The sequence below is a fragment of the Prinia subflava genome, chromosome 2 (genome assembly GCF_021018805.1).
Source record: "Prinia subflava isolate CZ2003 ecotype Zambia chromosome 2, Cam_Psub_1.2, whole genome shotgun sequence".
Classification (NCBI taxonomy): Eukaryota; Metazoa; Chordata; class Aves; order Passeriformes; family Cisticolidae; genus Prinia; species Prinia subflava.
In genome coordinates, this window is record NC_086248.1 from 39940106 (window position 1) to 39959381 (window position 19276).

Here is a 19276-nt window from a genome sequence, read left to right on the forward strand (position 1 = left end):
TCAGTCCATGGCTGACATTATGCAAGAAAAGTCCAGCTCCAAAGGCTACTCCTCTCATTCTTTGCCCATCAGGTTCCTTCCAGTCGTGCTTTATCACCTCGGTCCCAGGCCGCTTCCCTCTCTCCGAAAACCACCAGTCATGAGAATCAATGTCTAAGAAAAGTTTCTTTCTACCAAGCAAGGGTTAGCAGTTTCTTCTCGGCAGGGTGCAGGCTGAGGCACTCCCAGGTTCCACAACTCTCACATGGCTGGGCACCTTCTCCCGGAGTTTGGGGGGGGAGGAGGGGGGTGAGCACACACAGCAGGCACTTCCACAGTTTTTCACCCCTCCATCCTGGACGGGGCAGCTCAGTTCCAGTCCTGTCTCTTCTCTTCTCCCCCCCCCGGGGGGCTCCGGCTTACCTGAGCCGACCACGTGTTTCCCCTCCCCCACCCAGCCTCGTGGCTGGGCAGGAGAAAGAAGCCTCACACGTCTCTCTGCTGAAACCGGGATCTGAAAAGAGGCCGAGCCCCCCAGACTCCTGCTTTTAACTCTTTGTGTCCTCAGAGGCGTGTCCAAACCTCCGAGTGACCAATCCAGGTGCTAGCAGAAAAGCTGATCACTGATTGGACTGCCCACATCCCCCTGGAAAAATTCACCTCCCCCCCAACCACGACACTGGGTAAAAGCCTGCAGTCAGAGCCTACAAACTGATAGCTGCAGTCACAGTTTAGCAGGAAATAGCCAGCAGTCAGAGACTGCAAGGGAAACCTACAGCAGGAACTTGCTGCATCCAGAGTCAGGGAATAGTTGGAGTCAGGATGGCTGAGCTGTGAAGAGGAATAAACCAGGAATAAACCCTTTTCATGCTGTGTTAAACAAGAGGTCTGTGTCTCAGCTAATTTCTACCCTCTAACAAGAGGGCTGCTGCAACACTGCTTGCCTTGGATGAGTTCCCACAATTTGAATGTGCCAGTGTGGTCACAGGAGCTACTGGTGTAGCAGAGAGGGCTCCTGGCTGCCCAGCTGCCCCACCTGGGTTAAGTTAATGAGCTTCTGTTCTGATGACTGCTGACCTCACATCACCCTTTAGTCCAGAGAGCAGGATCAGACATTTCAGGAGACAAGGTTGTCTGTATTTTTTTCCCATCCCTGGAATGTTTTTTTCCACATATGTATGAGGTGGAGGGTCTGGCAGAGGAAAAAAATAAGTCAAATTGCAGCATTACACCCTCCAAGATCTCAGAGTATCTTAAGATCATGTGCTGAAAATGTAAGAAGTGACTTTACACTGCCCATCACTCCATTTAGTATCCAGTTTATCATCCAACTTAACAGGTTCTTTGAACAAATCATCTCTTAGCAAGAAGAAATATATGCTTTTTTTCTAGTTTTAAATCCTTTAACTTAAACTAAGTTGTGCAAACAAGTACCAAGAACAGATTCAACAAAATTTGATTATTTTAAATCTAAAGTAATGTCTCTTAGTCTGTCATGAATGGAGAATTATTTTAATTATTCTACACTCAAGAGGAATTTAGTCCTTAGAGAAGCACAACGTCTCAGCACGCTAAGCTGTTGCCTTTATACACAGGGGGATACTCCCCCTGGCAGCAGTTTTCCAGTGTAGCTCAGGTAGATGAGAGCAGAGGAAGCGTCCAACAGCCTCTGCACAGAGGGGATATGTGGAAAACCCTTTTCAACTCATCTTCCATTCTGAACTGTTCTCTCCAGGTGGTTCCACCAAACCACAACCTTCCTATTTCAAAATGTTGGTTTTATCTGATGGATGGATTTGGTAAAGAGGAGAATGCATTCTCCACTTATAATGGAAAACAATTTTCATTTTTTTTCACATCTTATTTCTTAAGGGCTATTTATTTATGGGGGGGAACAACTCATCTGATTGATTAATTGTGAAAATCTGCAGCCATACTTTATTTTTTTTCTCTCTTTTAAAACATTCTCTTTTTTTTTGTCTCAAGCATGGAGACAACAAACAACTAGTGCTTAAAAAAATACAGCAAAACCAAATGAGAGCTGCTGGTTTTGACTTGGAAAACAATTCTGCTTCAAATTAGTATTGAAAAATGGTATTTAAAAAAAATTGTTGCCATGTTTTTAAAACATATTAAGAGGTTGAGGTGAATCCTAAAGGGAAATCTGTGGAGTTATTAGTAGAGCTTATTGAGCTTATGCACTTTTTCTGACATTATTTACCTTTTTCTCCTCCTGGCCTGAGGCTTCTGGAAAGGCTGAAGGCAGCTAATTTCAGATAGTTTCTATGTGCATAAAGGGAATTCTTAACTACCAGATTAAACTGCTCAAAGCACAAAATAATCTTCAACACTGAGGAAGCTGAAATATGATCTACAGATTAAGAGTTCTAGATTTTTGTCATGTCATGAACGTTTTGAGATTTTGGCTCAAAAATTATAGGAGTCAACTCTCTACTACAAAAAATAGTTGTAAGCAGCATTAACTACTTTTTTATTTGAACAATCTTGTCTTACAGAACAGCGCTGAACAACAGCTTCGTGGAAGGTAGGAAAACATTTCTTTACCATATTGTTTATTTTAATAGATAAGCATCAAAGTTAAATGCTATTGTAAGTTAAAAAAGTTTTTTTTTCCTTTGGTAAATTATATACATTAAATATGTTTAAATGTCATTTAAAACTGCAGTTAAAATAATGAAGAATTTAGGCATTGGAAAATATTTGCTTATTGGTAGTATATATTATCTTTTTCTGACTACATCTACATTTAATAGTGAACATGTAGATAGTTGCCCATTTGAAGCCATGACTACAGTTCTTCTCCTACCATTTCCAGAACAAGTTTGCTTTCGAACTTCATACATAACAAATGTAGGAAAGAAAAGTCAAATCTAGTAGAAAATAATTAAGGTGCATCTGAAACTCACAATTTTGTATCGAACAGTTGTGGTTTGGTCCACAAGCTTTATCATACATTTGTCCAGTTACAGCTACTTCTGGGCTTCATTATTTGAAAGATTCTGGAGAGGTTTAGTGTCCTTTTCTATTTTTGAAGAAAGGGGATGCATTCCTTAAAATGCATTCACTACTAGCTCCTGTCAGTCTGCACCACAAGGAGCTAAATTAATTTTATAAGCCTGAGAATATTATGATGGATATTTGTAAGCACTTTTGCTGTCTAACAGTGAGCCTGGCATAATTTGAGGTAGAAACCTACTAATACCTTTTTTTTGGTGTGAGATTTTGTAAGGGTTTGTAGACATCACAGTCTCTACTAAATTCACTCTAAGTCACACATCCTCTAAGTCTTGAGGCTAAGCTATAACCCATGGGGAATAGAACAGGATTCTTATCATAGATCAGATGAACTCTGACCGAACAAAAACAATTCAAGGGACCTGCATTGGTTGATATCTTATTAATGTATGGTATCTATGTTCTATCCCTAGGAACAGGCCTGATTATCAATGTCTCAGTTAGAAAATTTAAAATATCCTAATTTTAGGATACTGTAATTTAAAAGAGGAAGAACATGAAGAAGTATTAGTGATATATAAAATTACATCCTTGGAGGTATTCAAATCTTGACTGTACAAAATCCTGAGCAACCTAATCTCTGATTCTCTGCTGACTTAGGGGTTGATCCAGATGACTTCTTGTTCCTTCCCAAATAAAAGTATTTTAGTATGTATATTGGAGAAGCTACTTACAGGGTGTAAAATCTAAAATAATGGCAGCAAGCCTTATCCATTCATGACAGAAGTTCATTATGCTGTCTGGGGCTTTTCCATCCATCACTGCATCACCTGCATGAACCAAAACAACTTCCGTGTAGTTTTAAAGCCCAAGGGAGATCTTTGGGGTCACCTAATCTGATAGATCCCCTTCACCTACTTGTTTCTGGTGCACCAGTTTTCCCCAGCATTACCAATGTCTATTCAAACTTATGTTTATGTCTTTCTAGCACTGGTTAGAACTGAACAGAATATTTTCAGAACCAAATGTCAAAACCTCATCCTACCTGAAATATCACTGGCTGACTCATACATGTTTTACACCATCCTGCTTCTGTGTCAATAAGGAAAAAACCCTTGAGTTTCTATAGACTGTAGCTCTTATGTGACAACCCACGAGGAAGGGTTTCTGGTTTGGCCAGCATGATTGGAAATGTGTTTCATGCTATGCAAAACTGAGAGGCATCACCAGTTTGGTGGTGACAGGAGTCTGTTTTATATAGCAGGGCAAATTGCAATGGAAGCAAAGGATCTGCTGGGTCAACACAAGACCTGTCCCATGCAGGGGACATTCCATGATTTTTTTTCTTGTGTAGTTGAGATGTAATTTTTAAAATTTAGACTTAATTTTATTTTCCTGTTCTGTCAATATTGTTTCAGAACTCAGTGTACTCTGTGTTTCTCTTAAGAACAGCTATTTGCAAACCTAAGCTATTTGCAAGCCTAAGCTCAGCTAAATTATATATATATGTGTGTGTGTGTGTGTGTATAATTTGCAAACTTAAACTCATCATAATTAAAGTTTTGGTTTGGAAGATATTACATCTTTGATTCAGCTTAAACATTGTATTCTGTTTTTAATGTAAAGTATTTAAAACTGTTTAAAACTAGCATTCACACCTTGAAAATCAGCTTGCAAACTAAGGCTGTCCAGAAGTTTACTGAGTTTAGAAGAATAGTCATAGATAATCAGAAGGCAAGGATAAAAAGGAAAAAAAAAAAACAAAAACAAAAACAAAAACAAAAAACAAAAACCACCCACCTCTAATGTTTTCAGCAACTCCTCATGCCAGAAAACCTAGCATGGGGGAAATAACAGCTAGGCTGAATTGGAAAGGCTAGAATGCTGTTCATACTTCTGAAGTTACAGTGTTTTCATTTAAAACCTGAATTGGATTTCTAGGCATGTATGGTACATGCCAATTTAAAATTATTGAAGTTCTTCATAGTGTTAAGAGTGCTTCAGTTTGAAAGAGTGAAGCTTTCCTGCAAATGCCAAGTAAATTGCTCTGCAAGTCCAGAATCTTTGATCACCTCTGAATTGAAGTGCTTACGAAAGATGTTGCTGTGTTGTAATAATTTTACAGCTCTCTCTGATTCATATGGCTAGAACCCTAATCATTTCCAAATTGAAGAGATGTCATTATTTTGAAGTTCTATGTGCAGAATAAAATTATTTAAGATTATTCTGCAGACTTTCATTTTTTATTTTGTAGAAAATTAAACTTTTTTTCTTTTTTAAAGACCATCTCTTTCTTCTACAAGCTGGGAGACATTATGAGCTAATTCAAACATTTCATCTATAAAATGGAAATTGAACCAAATTCTCTCCAAATAGCAATGATGATGGCTGGGGGAAAAAGGAAAAAAAAAATCCCTGCCTGAAAAGCCGAGAAAATACAAAGTAAGAGGCTGTCAGTGATCCTTGCTGGGAAAAGTGTGAAGAACAAGAAACATATTGTCAGTGTTCAGATGCGGTCAAGGTGAAGTGGGGAGACTGAATGAAAGTTACAACAATGTGACAAAAGAGAGACACAGATCCATTTAGTCTTGGAAGGAAGAGAGCAGGAGGCACAGAAGGCTAGTTCACATGTTGCTTCTAAGCTGATTTTTGCTGTCATTTTATCATACAATTTCAGAGGGAAATGATGTATGCCCTTTTGTATCTCCTGACTTTGTCTTTTAAGACTAACACTTCATTTCTTTCTCACTAGAGACCTTGTTCCTTTTTAGCACATGGCAGTCGTATATTGTTTATAAGTCGCATTGCTTCCCAAAGAAAACTCTCATCGCTATTTCTTGGTAGCAGTAGAGATTTGTTTGTTTATTTTTTCTTTTCCCCAAGCACATGCATTGGATGGTCTTTGTTCCCAGTGATTCATTATTGAGGAACAGACAAGGGCAAAAACAAAGCGTTCTGGGGGAGGAAGCACAACAACCTGTTGGGGATCCCTATGACTGCATCCTACCTTGCTATGAGTTATGCACAAAATTCACCCAGCTTATTTCCCACCTGGAAACCTTCTCCTGCTCCTTCTGGTCCAGCTATGGGAGCTAGAATGGGAGCTCTCCAAAAGAAAGGAGAGCATATGAATCTAAAAAGCATTCTGATCTAGGTGGAGTAGAGTTACACTAAATATGAAAAGAAGAAGGGATTGGGAGCCCACCTGCCATTGCAGATACTTCAGCAGTAAGGCAGAAATTGGTGTGGAGGCAGGATGAAAAACTGGAAGATCAGAGCAGAGAGTTTAAGAGTTTCACAGTTGTGTTACTAAGGAGGTAGCCTACAAACGTGTGGAAAATCTGGAGATTTCCAAAACAGATATTAAAACAGAAAGAGAGACATGATCCATCACAACATCATCACCTCCAATTATTTGAGACATACAAAACATAATCTTTGTGTGTCATACCTTCCGCTGAAAAAACAAGCCCACATTTTTTGTTGTTGTCCTTGTTAAGAGCTCTGAGGCACCTCAGGAGATGAATAGAGCTGCTGTGGGTTTAGGTCCTGGTTTAGAACCCTCTGCTCCTGATGGTATTGTGATGGGGCTTGTGAGCCTTTTCTGCTGCACCTCTTTTCCATACAGCACATGTTTATGTCTGTGTGGTGAAGAGTTTTTATGACCTCAAAAGGCACAGTGTGTTTACAGTGGGAGGGACAGGAAGATGAGCTCCCTTCAGACACCTGTGCTCTTTGGAGGTGTAGCTTCCAGCAGAGGGAAAGTGTGATTTCGTAGCATTCTGAAGCCAGTATCATCAGTTAAAACCTATCCTACTTCTGTGGAAATCAAGTCTAGAAAAGCTGTAGTTATTTAGGACGTTGTGCTCTCCAATGTTTCCAGAGAATCATTCATCTTAAATATATTTATAAATAAAACTTACAAAGCTAAAAATGTAATTTGGAAATCTGTTAAAAATAATCAGGCTCAAAAACTCCTCCTGGACTTTTTGTGGCAGGTACCTGAACCTATAGGGAGAGTGATTTGTTTCTTTGCTGCTGTACCAGGGAACATTTAGTGAAACTGGTATTTCCCTTGTTCCTCTCCATTTAAGGTTCTCCGTTTTTTATTTTTTGCAGTTTCCTTTCTTTATCAATACTCCTTATATATATAGCTTTTTTTAAATTCCCTTTTTCTTAGCTTTTCTCTGAACTCACACTCCTTTTCACTTTCCCATTCTTAGTATTTTTACTGGTTTTCCATTTCTTTTGAATACTTTCTATCTTTCCTGCAGAAACTCCCTACTGAAATTCCTTCACAAATCCATTATCCTTCTTGCAGTGGCTCACTTCTGGCTGAAATCTAGAGATGCTACAGAAGTTCCTTGGTGTACAAGAAAAGTTGCCAGGGTTTATCTACCTGTGGTTCAAATGTAGAGTCTTTGCATTTTAGCTTTATGTTTACCTGAGATTTTTTGAGATATTTTGGTGAACAATCTCTCTGTCTACCAAGCAATGCTCAAACTGCAGGGTATATAAATAGTATTAATGTCATTTTCATATTTGCATAATCAGTAGTCTCACTCAGTAATTAGTATTTCACTAATAATATCCAAACAAACATAATTTCCCAAATTATAGAAAACTCAGTCAGAAATTAGGCTTTATGATATATAGTGGTCTGTTGGAAGAGATCAAATACTTAAGAGAATAAACATTATTTTTGGTAATTTGAAGATTAGTATTCCTACCAAGTTTCAATTTACATGGGTACAAAAAAAAGTAAGTCAGAAATAATTCAGGTGTGTGGTGGTTTTTTTTTTTTGTTTGTTTGTTTGTTTGTTTTTTTGTTTTTTTTTTCCTAAGGGTATTTCATACTGTTATGCAGCTTGGAGCTATATAAATCAAAAGTTTAATTAATATTTTTGATTGATTTTTAAGGTAATATTTATTGATGTCCTTCTAGCATATTCTGAATTTTGAGATACACAGTTCCAAAAGTTAATAGGTGAATTGCTTCATTAGGGGCATTGGTGCATTAGGACCAATACAAGCTGGTGCATTTGGTCCTTAAGCTCCCAGGAATCTGTGAAAGACAAGGGTACCAGACCATGCTGTTTTGGGCTGGTTCCTCCAACCTGCAGTCCTTCAGCTTCAAAAGCAAATGAGACACCAAATACCATTAATCACTGTTGTGTTGAGTACTCACTGACTGAAATGTGCTGTTTCCAGATATTACACACCAGCAAAAACCCCATTCTATATGTGTTACGTATTACCCAGAGAGGAACTCTTAATCCTGGCTTGCTGCCCATAGTTGTTACAGATACACTTATAAGAAGTCTTCCTACAGGATCTATAAATCAAAAATTACCTTTTAGCTATGCCATATTTTATAGCAATGTAAACACGTTAAGGTAAAGGTCTGTGCATTGTTGGTAATGCACATGACAGCTTGCTGTGTTATGTACAGAATGATCCATATGCCACCCATGCTGAAACTGGTTATTAAATATGCTGGCTCAGTTTACTGGTAGCTCTAATACACTTCTGTAACGAGGCACTACTTGTAACATCAAAGCAGGGGAGACATTAGCTCTTTTCCCCTGTAGCCTCTGACCTGAAAGCTTTGCTTTTTATCTCTGTATAAAAGGAAAATATTCTTTTCAGAGAAGCCTGGCTAGAATGTGGATATTTTTTCCATTGTAGAATAAGAGCCTGTGAAAGTAATCTACAATTTTTCATCTTTTTTCAGAGTATTGTTTCTTTTTGGACATCATGCCTCTTTGAGAGTTAAAACTCTTGCTTTCAAGTAATAGTGACTGGGAAGTGCTTTCAAAATCCTGAGGTACTTCTGTTTCTGCAGCCCTGTCAGCCTGAAGAAAGGTGATGGAACATTTCTGTTTTGAAAGAGCAGTATACTGTGTAACAGAAAGAAAATAAAGTTTGAAAAACAGTTCATACTCAAAATAATGGGTAAGATACAAATCCAATTAATTGTACAAAGGGTTTGTAAGGGAGCCAATATTTGGCAAATCAAAACTATATTTTATCTTCCAGATGTTTCCACTTATTTTTTAAAAATTAAAACAAAAATAAACAAAGTGATTTGCTCAAGTGTGTTTGAACTTTTAAATGGATTGGATCATCTTATTTTCTGACCTTTATGTATCAGGTTTTTTGTGTAATCTAGCTTGTCTTGTTTCAGTTCAACATTTTAGGATTCCTGACCTTTTGGCTTTTAGATTCTTAACTTGAGTTGCCTCAGAGAGGGATTGGTCTTCAGAAACAGCCAAGTATACAATGCCAAGATTTTTTTCTGGTGTGTGACCTGCACAATTTCTTTTGAGTATCTGATCACTTGTTCAGAGGCAATCTCAAGAAAAGGAGTGCTGACTTAAACAAACACAGGTGCCGTAAACAGAAAAAGGAAGGCCAAGCATAAATGAACATATCACAAATTGTTGGTATTTTACTCCTTAAAAAGATAATTTAAAATTTAGGATTGAAATATCTTCCAAATAATTTCCTAAACTTGTGAGCACTGATTGTATTACAGGTACTGTAGGGTGTTGTACTAGCGTGATCTGGACTCCAAGGTTTCTAATATAATCTGAAAATTATTTTCCCACCTGTGTTTATTGCAATGACTTTTTCTTAGAATTCAAAGGGGAAAGAGAAGAATCATCTCACTTCTTTTCCACAATTTCTGGGTTCTGAGATGGCACTAAGCATTATTCAGTATATGACATTTAACTCACAGTGATATTAAGTCAATGATTAATTCAATGAAAACTCATGGATTTTTGTATCCTTTAGAGGGGCCTTCTTATAACTATGAATAGTTTCTTGAGGTGAGTGTTTTAAAATTTAGCCTGGGCTTAACTGCTTTTCCACACACTTCCTAAAAATTGCTTAGACAGAGGAAGAGTGGCACAGTCCAATTCTGATGTAATGTCATAATTAAAAAGAAAATAAGCTTCTCAATTTTCTCTGCAGGACTTCATATGAATAAATAAATTTCAATCTTTCTTCAGCTGGAAAAAAGATGAATCACTTGTTTGGTTTTTAATAAAGGTGCCTAATTTCATGATACTCACAGAAGTGCAGACTAACATATACTTTTAAGCATAAATAATCTTATTTACAAAATAAGACAGAACAACATTAGTGTAAGATTTAAAAAATGTCTAATTATTTTTTAGTTTTAATATATTGTTTTTCTCCTTTGGTTTTTGATTGTAGCAGAGAAAAGGTTTTTCTTCAGAGTTAATTTTCTTAATAGGAAGCACATATGTGTTCTTAAGTTATATATATTTTATCATGTGCTAATAGAAGTTGTGTCCCTAAAATACTTTCCAGGAATTTTGTAAGCAGAAACATAAGAAGGAGAAGAAGAGAACAGAGTTTATGGGTTGTTTGGTTTTGGTTTGGATTTTTTTCCCCCAGATTGTAATAATTAATAATATGGAAATGTCAAAATGTAAATATAAGTAAATTATGTATTAAATTTGTATAGCTAGTTAGAATAATCTGAAAAAGTCTGCCAACAATGAATATCTTAGCTTGTATTCAACTAATGTGCCAACTTATAGTTACTTACATTTTACTCCTGTTTGCTACAGGTGAAGTGGGTGAATATCAGACAGCTCATTATAGAGACATGCATGCTGCATTCCCAAAGTAGGATGACAGAACAAGTCATGGTATGTATTGTAATTTCAGTTCCGCAATACATCTTCAAGCTGTCTGAGGTAAAATGCTTACTAAGCACTGCACTGGGGCTGTCAGATTTCTTCATGGGGTGGTAATTAAATTGAGGTAGCTCTGCCGTTTATTTTGTGGAACTAAGCCAGAATTATCTGTATCCTAAAAATATTCTACTGTAGTCTGCTGGGTGTAGCAGGAGCACAGTTTTTTGCATATAAATTCTCTTTTATGGAAAACATCCTATTTCTCCCTGTTTTTTCTCTCCTCCATAAGTTGTGGGGGAGAAGAGCTGTTTTGTCACTGGACTAGTTTAAGTCTGAGGGAAATTGGCCATCAGAGGTGGCATCTTGCTGGATTTGGGCTGGATTCCAGTTGTGACTAATAGGGATACAGGATTGATGGTCCTTATGGCCAAAGGTAGCTTTAAAGTTTCCTGCCTGATTTACAGTGTTCTTAGCCCTGGTATAATTTAGAATAGCCAGGGGCCCAGTCAGCCATGGCTGGCCACAGCCTCAAAACTAAAGCTGAATGCACGTGAGGATGCAATGTGATAAATGAATATGAAGTTTCTTCTGGTCATTTCTGGAGACCAGCTTCCTTATTAAAACATCTGGAAGCTGCTGTCCTGGGTCAGACCGAGGATTCTGGTAGCTCAGTGGTGTGTCTCTACCAGCACTCTGGCATTCTGCCCTGAAAATCAGAGCTGTTCCAAAGTGGCCCTGGCTCAGAAATAGTGCTCAGGATGTAGTGTCTTCTCAATACAGTCACTCATGTTCTTCCTGAGAGAAGGCAGTGAGACTTGCAGATAACTTTAATGATAAAGCCACACAGTGGACTTTAGAGAACAGTATGATTATGTTGTCTTCTTATCTTGCTTTCTAGTGAATCTGACTTTTCTGAAATTTGTAAGTTACCTAAAAACTATGGTGATATAGGCAGCACAATTGTAACTAGTTGCATATCAAAAGTATATGCAACTCATATAACTGCAAATTCGATTCCAAAGGTATTTTTTAAGACTGGAAAGGGTGAGGCTGATATATAAAGGCAGCTCTTACAGGATAAGTATGTGCATCCATGATGCACAAATGAGTTTATTTTATAATTCAACATCCTTCAGAAAATTGTTGGATTGAGTTCAGTTGGTTTAGTCAGACAGTGAGAACGAAAATTGGGGAGGAAATAGCGTACAGGTGCAAAACAGTTTTCAAGTGTATAGAGTTGAAGAACTGTTAATGGATTATCTGGAAATAAATGAAACCTCCTGCAAAAGCTATTGTTTGGTTTTTATTTTTTTTTTAAGAAATGGTGGTGAATATGAATGCATGATGAGAAATGCTGAAACCCACTGTTTATTTGAAAAAAATGTGTCAAAATGTTTCCAAACTGAAATAAGTAAATATATGGAAGTACTTAAATCAGTGTCCAATAAATAGCTATGTTAAACAGAAAAGTGTTACACAGGAAAGAAGTTGGAAAGGACTTTGTTCATGGGCTCCCAACTGCTCAGGGCCTACCTATAGTTAGAAGAAAGATAAAGGTATAGATTCCTATGGGGGAATTCAGAATAAGAATCTGAACTAACTTGACTCTCACTTTGAAGCACAATTTGTCATCAAAGGATATTGTGACAGAAGACAGTGTAAACATTTTATTAAGAACATTTCCTATACCATTCTTTAATTATGAAAAAGCTTTTTGTTGTTCAAAGCTATGATTTGCCATTTAAAAAATATATGTAGAAATCTGCCTCAAATATCTTGTATGTCACAAATATTAGTTTTTGAAGATATAATTTTCCTTATTAATTCATATTTTCTCCATGATTATTGAATTTTGAAACACATTATCTCTTTGCTTATTTGTATTTTCTTTTACATTCGGTAATCCATTTTATATATATATATATATATGTCTGCATACTTAGATTTTACTGTTGGTTTTTTTCTGGTTCCCTTGTCACATTTGCTTCATTCTGTTTGATCTACTATACTTAATAAACAACAGTTTTCACTTAGAATAATCTTTATGCTTGTTTGAATTTTAAATAGCATATTGTGATGGTATTAATGATGTTACACTAAGTCCCTCACCCTGCAAAGGCTGATTCATGTTTCTCACTTCGCACCATCTGAACAGTCGCACTGCAGTTCAAGAGTTACACACAAGAGCATAAAGCTTTGTGTCCTAATTGCCTTTAGTAGACTCATTTCCAGTATAACAAAGCCCCATTTTAGGGACTGTCGTTTAGATCTGAAAATGCACATTTCAGTGGGAATGATTGTAAAAATATGTCCTCAGCTGGAACCTGGAGAACAGAATTTTAATCTGGGGTAAATTAAGCCTGTGTCTTGAGGGATACATCTTGACCAGCAGCATTTTATGACTTTCTGACAATCTTTTATACTCCTGAAACATAGAAATAGCTTTATTTTTGTACTAATGTTTTCACGGTTGCTGTTCATGGCACAAAGGATGAGGCAGTAAAAGCAGCACATTTGATTTTGTCCCCCCACTCTTCTACTCGGAGGAAAGTAGCTAGAATAACAGGCAGTAATTAGCTTTCAGCCAAATTGTGTATGAAATTTTAGCCTGTAGACTCATTGCGCCTATGTCAGCCTGAAGATTAAAGGCTTCTTAACTACATAGTGGCACAGCAGCTGAGCAAGCTGTGAAGGAGCCAGTGGGGTTTGTTGTATAATAACTGGTCTGTGGATCACTGGAAGAGTCTGGATTTCTGTGTGCAATCCAGACAAACAGAAGTCTACCTTCTTGTCTCTGTCTGTTTCAGTAGATCACTGTATATCACTGGGGGTTTCAATGTAGCTGGCACAATTTCTGCAGCGCTGGAAACGTAATATTCATTGACATGGTAGATGCAAAGACCCCAATAAAGTTAATGTTTATCCATCCTGCTTTTGGCAGCATGCTGCAGCTTACTAATTAATTTGGTTGCTGTTTGTGCTTTTTTTCTTACCACTGTGGATACAATCAATGGATATCAGGTGTTCTACAGTCAGGAAGACAACCATGAAAGTGTATGCTAAAGTTGCATTGAGATTATCCTTCAAGTTTCATTATTAGCATGAAAATAACAAATATTTTATTAGCAAAAATATTCTAATGCATTTTTGAATAAAGATCTTATAAGCAGTGAACTGTATTCTCTTCCATTGGAGGTATCCTACACAGAGCCAAGCAAAAGTAAATCAGTGTCAGATAATTTTGCTTTCTTGACTTGGGACAGCCAAAACTTTCTTCAGCTGTACCAGACTGCCATCTTGGCTTTCCATCACAGAGCATTCGGTATGCCAGTATTCAGTTACCCTTTCTCACTGCTGCCTTGTGTTCCTTATTTCTTCTGGCAAACCTATCATTTGCATCTGATTTGAAATAATTAATTTCTCTTTCTAACCAGTCTGTGAGGTTTTTTAGTTGTTTTTTCTTTGCTTGGAAATAAAATTAGGTCAATTCCATTTTGCTTCATATGACATGTAAAAGAATTAGATGGTGTAGACATTACTGCTCTAACCTAGAAGACTGATCATCTGGAGACCTCAACATGCCCTCAGATTGGAGAAAGGAGGGTTCCCAGCAAGTTCACTTTCCCAGTTAGTATTGATAAATAGGTTTGATTTTTTTTTTCTGTATTTCTTAAAGACATCGTCTCTAGAATCCTGAGGTGAGGGAGGAAGAGGAGAACAAACAATTATAGTTCATGCCCTTTTATTGTGCCTAGAGTGTTGGAAAGAAGCAAAGATGGGTGGATTCAGTGGGTACAATTGGTACAATCTTCTTGAAAATATCATCCTTCCACATTAATTTTCAAAATATTGATGACTTTGGATAATGTTTCAAAGAACCAGCTTTAACAAATACTGTCAATGCAAGTGGTGCTGATAGGACCTCAGTGGTTAAACAGGCTTGGAAAAATGTTTTGAGGAGTAAGGGACATACTATGATGGTATCATGGCAGGTAATCCTTTATTAATATCACAAAATTGACAGAAGTCCATACTTTTGTTTGTTTTAAACCAAAGACATAGCAAGGAATAGTCCATGGTACTCTCAAGATTTAATGTCCTCTCTGAATCACTGCTGATGTTAGGTTGTGTGATCTATTTATTGTCCCTGTGCCCCTTATTCTATTTGCCCAGTAAGGCTGATCCAGAAAGGGGATTAGAAATACTCCAGGCACCACTGCATTTTAAAAATTTTTAAATGGAATCAGAGGGTGTTTTTTCCTAATAGTTACTTTCCAGGCAGAAATCAATTAGTCTAATAGCGTTACTCTTCTCCAAAATGGAATTGTACTAGACTGGTTTGATGTCTTATAATTGCACACTGTATGGTTCTTTGACTCTTATCTCTCCCTCTGTCTGTGAATTTGAAACCATCAGGAAGATGTCACATTGGTATGAGTATTCTTCAGTGATAAGAACAGTAATTGTTGTAGGGAGACTTCTTAATCTTGGGTCACTCAAATCCCTTTTAAAAACAGCAGGTGCTCTCCAGAACAAGCATTAACAAGAAGAGATTATGAGGTAACCTGTTGTTCTTTATATCTCAGCATCTCTTGACAAAGCTTACCATCAGGCACTGTGTTCAGAAGCCAGTCAGTACAGGAAAAGAAATCAAACATGACTCAGAAAGGAACTAATGTTTTCAGTGCTAAAGAGCGGATTCATTTTAAAGGGTAAATACTGAGGACTGTTGCAGGGAAATTTATATTTAGATGAGATAATTATATGAGTAAATTACAAAAGCAAGAAATAAATTGGCAGGGGCTAAAGTTGCAGATAACCATGGCATGATGCAATGAGAAAGAAATTCTACCTCTTCAGAAATCAAAATCTGAGACTGCATCTTTGCCAGATTTGCATTGTGTTGAAATTCCCTGTACATTGTAGCCCTCATGGTGAAAGCAAGTTAGTCATTCATATTGTCAGACTCTAGCACTGCTAACAGTATGGCTTCATACAGACTGCTGGTGATGTGGGCTGCTTAGCATATACAGGGTGAATTCCTGAAGCTGAGCATGCTCAGGGTCTAACAGCTCTTCCAAGTATGAACACAGTGGAGCAGAACTGCTTGTTATTTTCAGCTCTCAAAATTTATGAACTTTGGATCCAAATGCCAACTAAGTTTTGTTTTCTAATTCTGTCTATTTCCATCAAGAATATGACACAAAATTAGCTGTTTAAAGCAGGTCTGTGACAATCTTTGGGAGGTCAGGAATTAAGCATAGGATAAATCATTGCATTCAGATGATAAAACCACTTTCAAACCAGTTCAAGGAAACTTTTTAAAAAGGTATTTAGATCCAAAGTTGTAGTTAGCACTTTCTAAGAACACACTAATCTCAGGGAGTGTTAGGGACTTAACCCTTCTTCACTCTACTTTGAAAAAAAAATCAGCTAGGCACCTATCTCTGCCTCTAAGTTCCTCAAATACTTTTTTAAAAATCTGGCCTTTGATAACTCAAATCCCCTTGACTTTCTGTAAGGCTTTTCATCTTGAATTCTAGATCCGCATAGGTTTTGAGCATCTAACTCTCTTAAATTAAAATGTAAGTTAAAGGCCCAGATGCTTTTGAAAAGCTGAACCTTGGTGCTCAAGTCACTTCTGAAAAAGAATTTTAGACTGCTAATTCCCTCAGGCGCTTGAGAAATATTTTCCTGTCACCTCTGAGAAACTCTACTAGAGGAATTTACTTTATTAATCACTGACTCTGTCCCACACTTTGTATAACAACTTAGTGTAATATTTATTATGGAGATTTTTTTTCCCCAAAAGAAAGATAAAACTCTTTTAAAAAATGAAAAATTATGACAAAAGTATATATTTATGCTTTCAGGAGACAAATGTATTTTTTAATGGAATTTAAATAAATGGAATTTTTATGATGAAAAAAAGCAACAGTAAAAGCAGTGATTATGTTTGTCATAGTTCATTTGCCTCCCTTGCCCTGAAGATCTTGTACAGAAGTGAAATGAGATCCCTGGTGAAGCCTACAATGTCATTGACGCTGAAGAAGGACTCAGAGACCCATTGGTGTTTAATGACCCTTACTAGCCCCCACGAAAGAAACTGGTATGATCCACTAAAGGAGACATACGGTTCTTTGGAATGATGAAGAAACACTGTTTTCTTCATGGGTAAACATTGTAGTCATGCATTTCTAAACACTGCCTGGTTTTAGATGACTGCTTTTAAAATGGCTGTCCAAATTTGGTGAGGAATTGCATTCATTTTTCATTAGTACTTGACCAACAGCAGTGGTATTTTCCCAATTCTGCAATCATGTAATTTTAATGCTCTTATTATTCTGCACTATCATATCAGACCAAACAAAACACAACAGATAGGAAAGCTGAACTACAAAATGAAGAGCAAGTGGACTGCTTTATAGGGCAGGGGCACATTGTATAATACAGTCATGTGGTGATATCCCAGAGTTATAGGTAAGTGTTGGAATACTAGGCTATTTCAGTATTCATTTCTTCATGAAATTAAAGTATGTACTTTACTGCAGTTATACATAGGACAGTGGCAACTGAAGGAAATGGAGGAAGTGAAGGGAAAGAAGAAGAAAGGAGAGATGAGAGTGAAACCCAATATTTAAAGGCAAAATAAAATAGAAACTGATTTCACAATGAAGTAAACAGTAGTGGAGATTGAGCTAGGACAATATATGAAAAAACAAGGAAATATTTTACTGCAGCATATCACAGAATGAACAGGGTCAGAACCTGTTGCATGAGTAGAGTCTGGTTGCAGACAGCAATCAAGTGCTGAATATATCTAAAACTCAGTAGATAGCCCAGTGTAGACAAATTTTGATCTTGCAATGTTGTTGTATTAGCTTGTGTATGTAAAAGAGATGCTGTACCTATGGTAAAACAAAAAAGTGCAGTTATCTTAGTTTCAATTTCTCTGAAGGTTGTGCTCAATTTCTAAACTTGAACCATCCGGAGGAGAAAATATATTAAGCTATTGGATTTTTTTTCTTGATCAGTCTTTTTAGTGACTATCTTCACAGCTGCTTGCAAAAACATTGGTTCTGCAAGCTTATATTTTTTCCTCCTTTAGTATACTTCTCAATGCTGTTTGCAAGAGATGGAACAGAATCTGCTTTGTTTTTTTAAAATTTTGTGAAATGTGACAATTTATGTAAACTAGGATTTCTCTTGAAAATCAATTAATCAGTTTTAAGTAATGGATTTGTCATATGGGAATATTAATATGAAAGAAAAATGACATGGGTATATAAGAAATTGAACTAACTGCCTGTTTAGAGACAAAAAGCACAGTGATGAATACTCTGAAATATTTGTTGCAAGATCCTACCACTCTACAGTCATCAGAGATGCAAATGTTCCGAATTATTTTTTTCTAAAGTTATCCCAGTGATTAAGAAAAATTGTAGTGTATGTAGACTTCTACATTTCATATCCCATGTGTCAGCCTTTATACTGCTGGGTAGAATCCTCTAACAGAAGTGCATGGTCCAGCTCAGATTTTGAAATATCGTAGTGAGAGGAATGGAAAAGGTGAATTTGCCTCTCAGACTAGGACTGCAGGAGGGAGAAAAATGGCTAGTAGGAATAGTCACAAATTCAGACTTTCCTAGGATGGGGCTGATGAAATGCAAGGCAGGAAGAGTGCCTTGTAAAGGAGCCAAGTAATTTATTTTTCCTGGCAAGACAAGAGTAAAGAAAAAGAAATTGTGATTCTGTGAGTCCCAATAAGACCTTTTTGCCCTATTCTGCTAATGTAAAGGGCTTTATGATGGATTTGCATTAACTTTTGAGATATTTTGCACTATTAGAGAGTTTGAACTTGACATTTCCAGTCAGTATTCATTCTCTAGGCTGCTCCCTGGTAGTACAAATGCCTTTGCTTGAGCAAAGAGCTGTGTTTCAACAGCCCATCAGGATAGTAACCAAATTTGAGTGTTGTTTGTCCAAAGTATTCAGGAGGAATCAACTGACAACCTTACTTCTTTTCTGAATTGTTATCCTTTAAATGTTAGTGTTGAAAACCATAAAAAACCACACTGTTTTGATAGGATCATGCCAGTTTCAGTATCCTGCCTGGTGGAGGCTGGGGGAAAGTGCAGAAGCATTTAAAGGATACTACTGCTATTTCCCTTTAAGAACTTTAGTATTCATTTGTTTTACTTTTTGTTGCATTAGTTATGAGGTGACTGAGGTGACTAAATGAATATGAAAAAAGCTGTACATAAAATCAATTAAGAGTTATCCAACGAATGTAAATGTATTTGATACTGGATTCTAGTTTGGAAGAAACTCAGATTTGAATAAGAGGTCTATTTTTCATTGAGTATGCCCTGCACAGACATAAAAAATGCCAGTAAAACAGATGGCATAATGATTTTGGTAGCTTGACAGACTTACCCCACTGCCTCATTTCTCTCTGTGTTGACTTTGTCCCTTACATTCCAAAGATGGATAAATGTATTAACGTGTAGTTTACCACACAGGTCAGGGGATCTTTCTCATTTGACCTTGAAAACAAATGTTCTGTCTGCTCTGCATGGATAATTCATAAGATTTAGTGGTTCATCTCTGTATGTTTAGCACTTAGAAATGTTGCTTCCCCAAATGTC

The 19276-nt window shown here is 37.0% G+C and overlaps 1 long non-coding RNA gene across 2 annotated transcripts in view; it reads left to right on the forward strand.

Annotated features, from left to right (window-relative positions):
- The window catches only part of LOC134547714 (uncharacterized), a 132665-nt gene that overhangs the window by 85044 nt on the left and 28345 nt on the right, over positions 1-19276 (forward strand). For both annotated transcript variants that reach the window (XR_010079571.1, XR_010079572.1), the window contains exons 2-4: positions 2496-2524; positions 8690-8820; positions 10560-10640. This is a non-coding gene — a long non-coding RNA (uncharacterized LOC134547714). The remainder of the gene's footprint in view (positions 1-2495; positions 2525-8689; positions 8821-10559; positions 10641-19276) is intronic.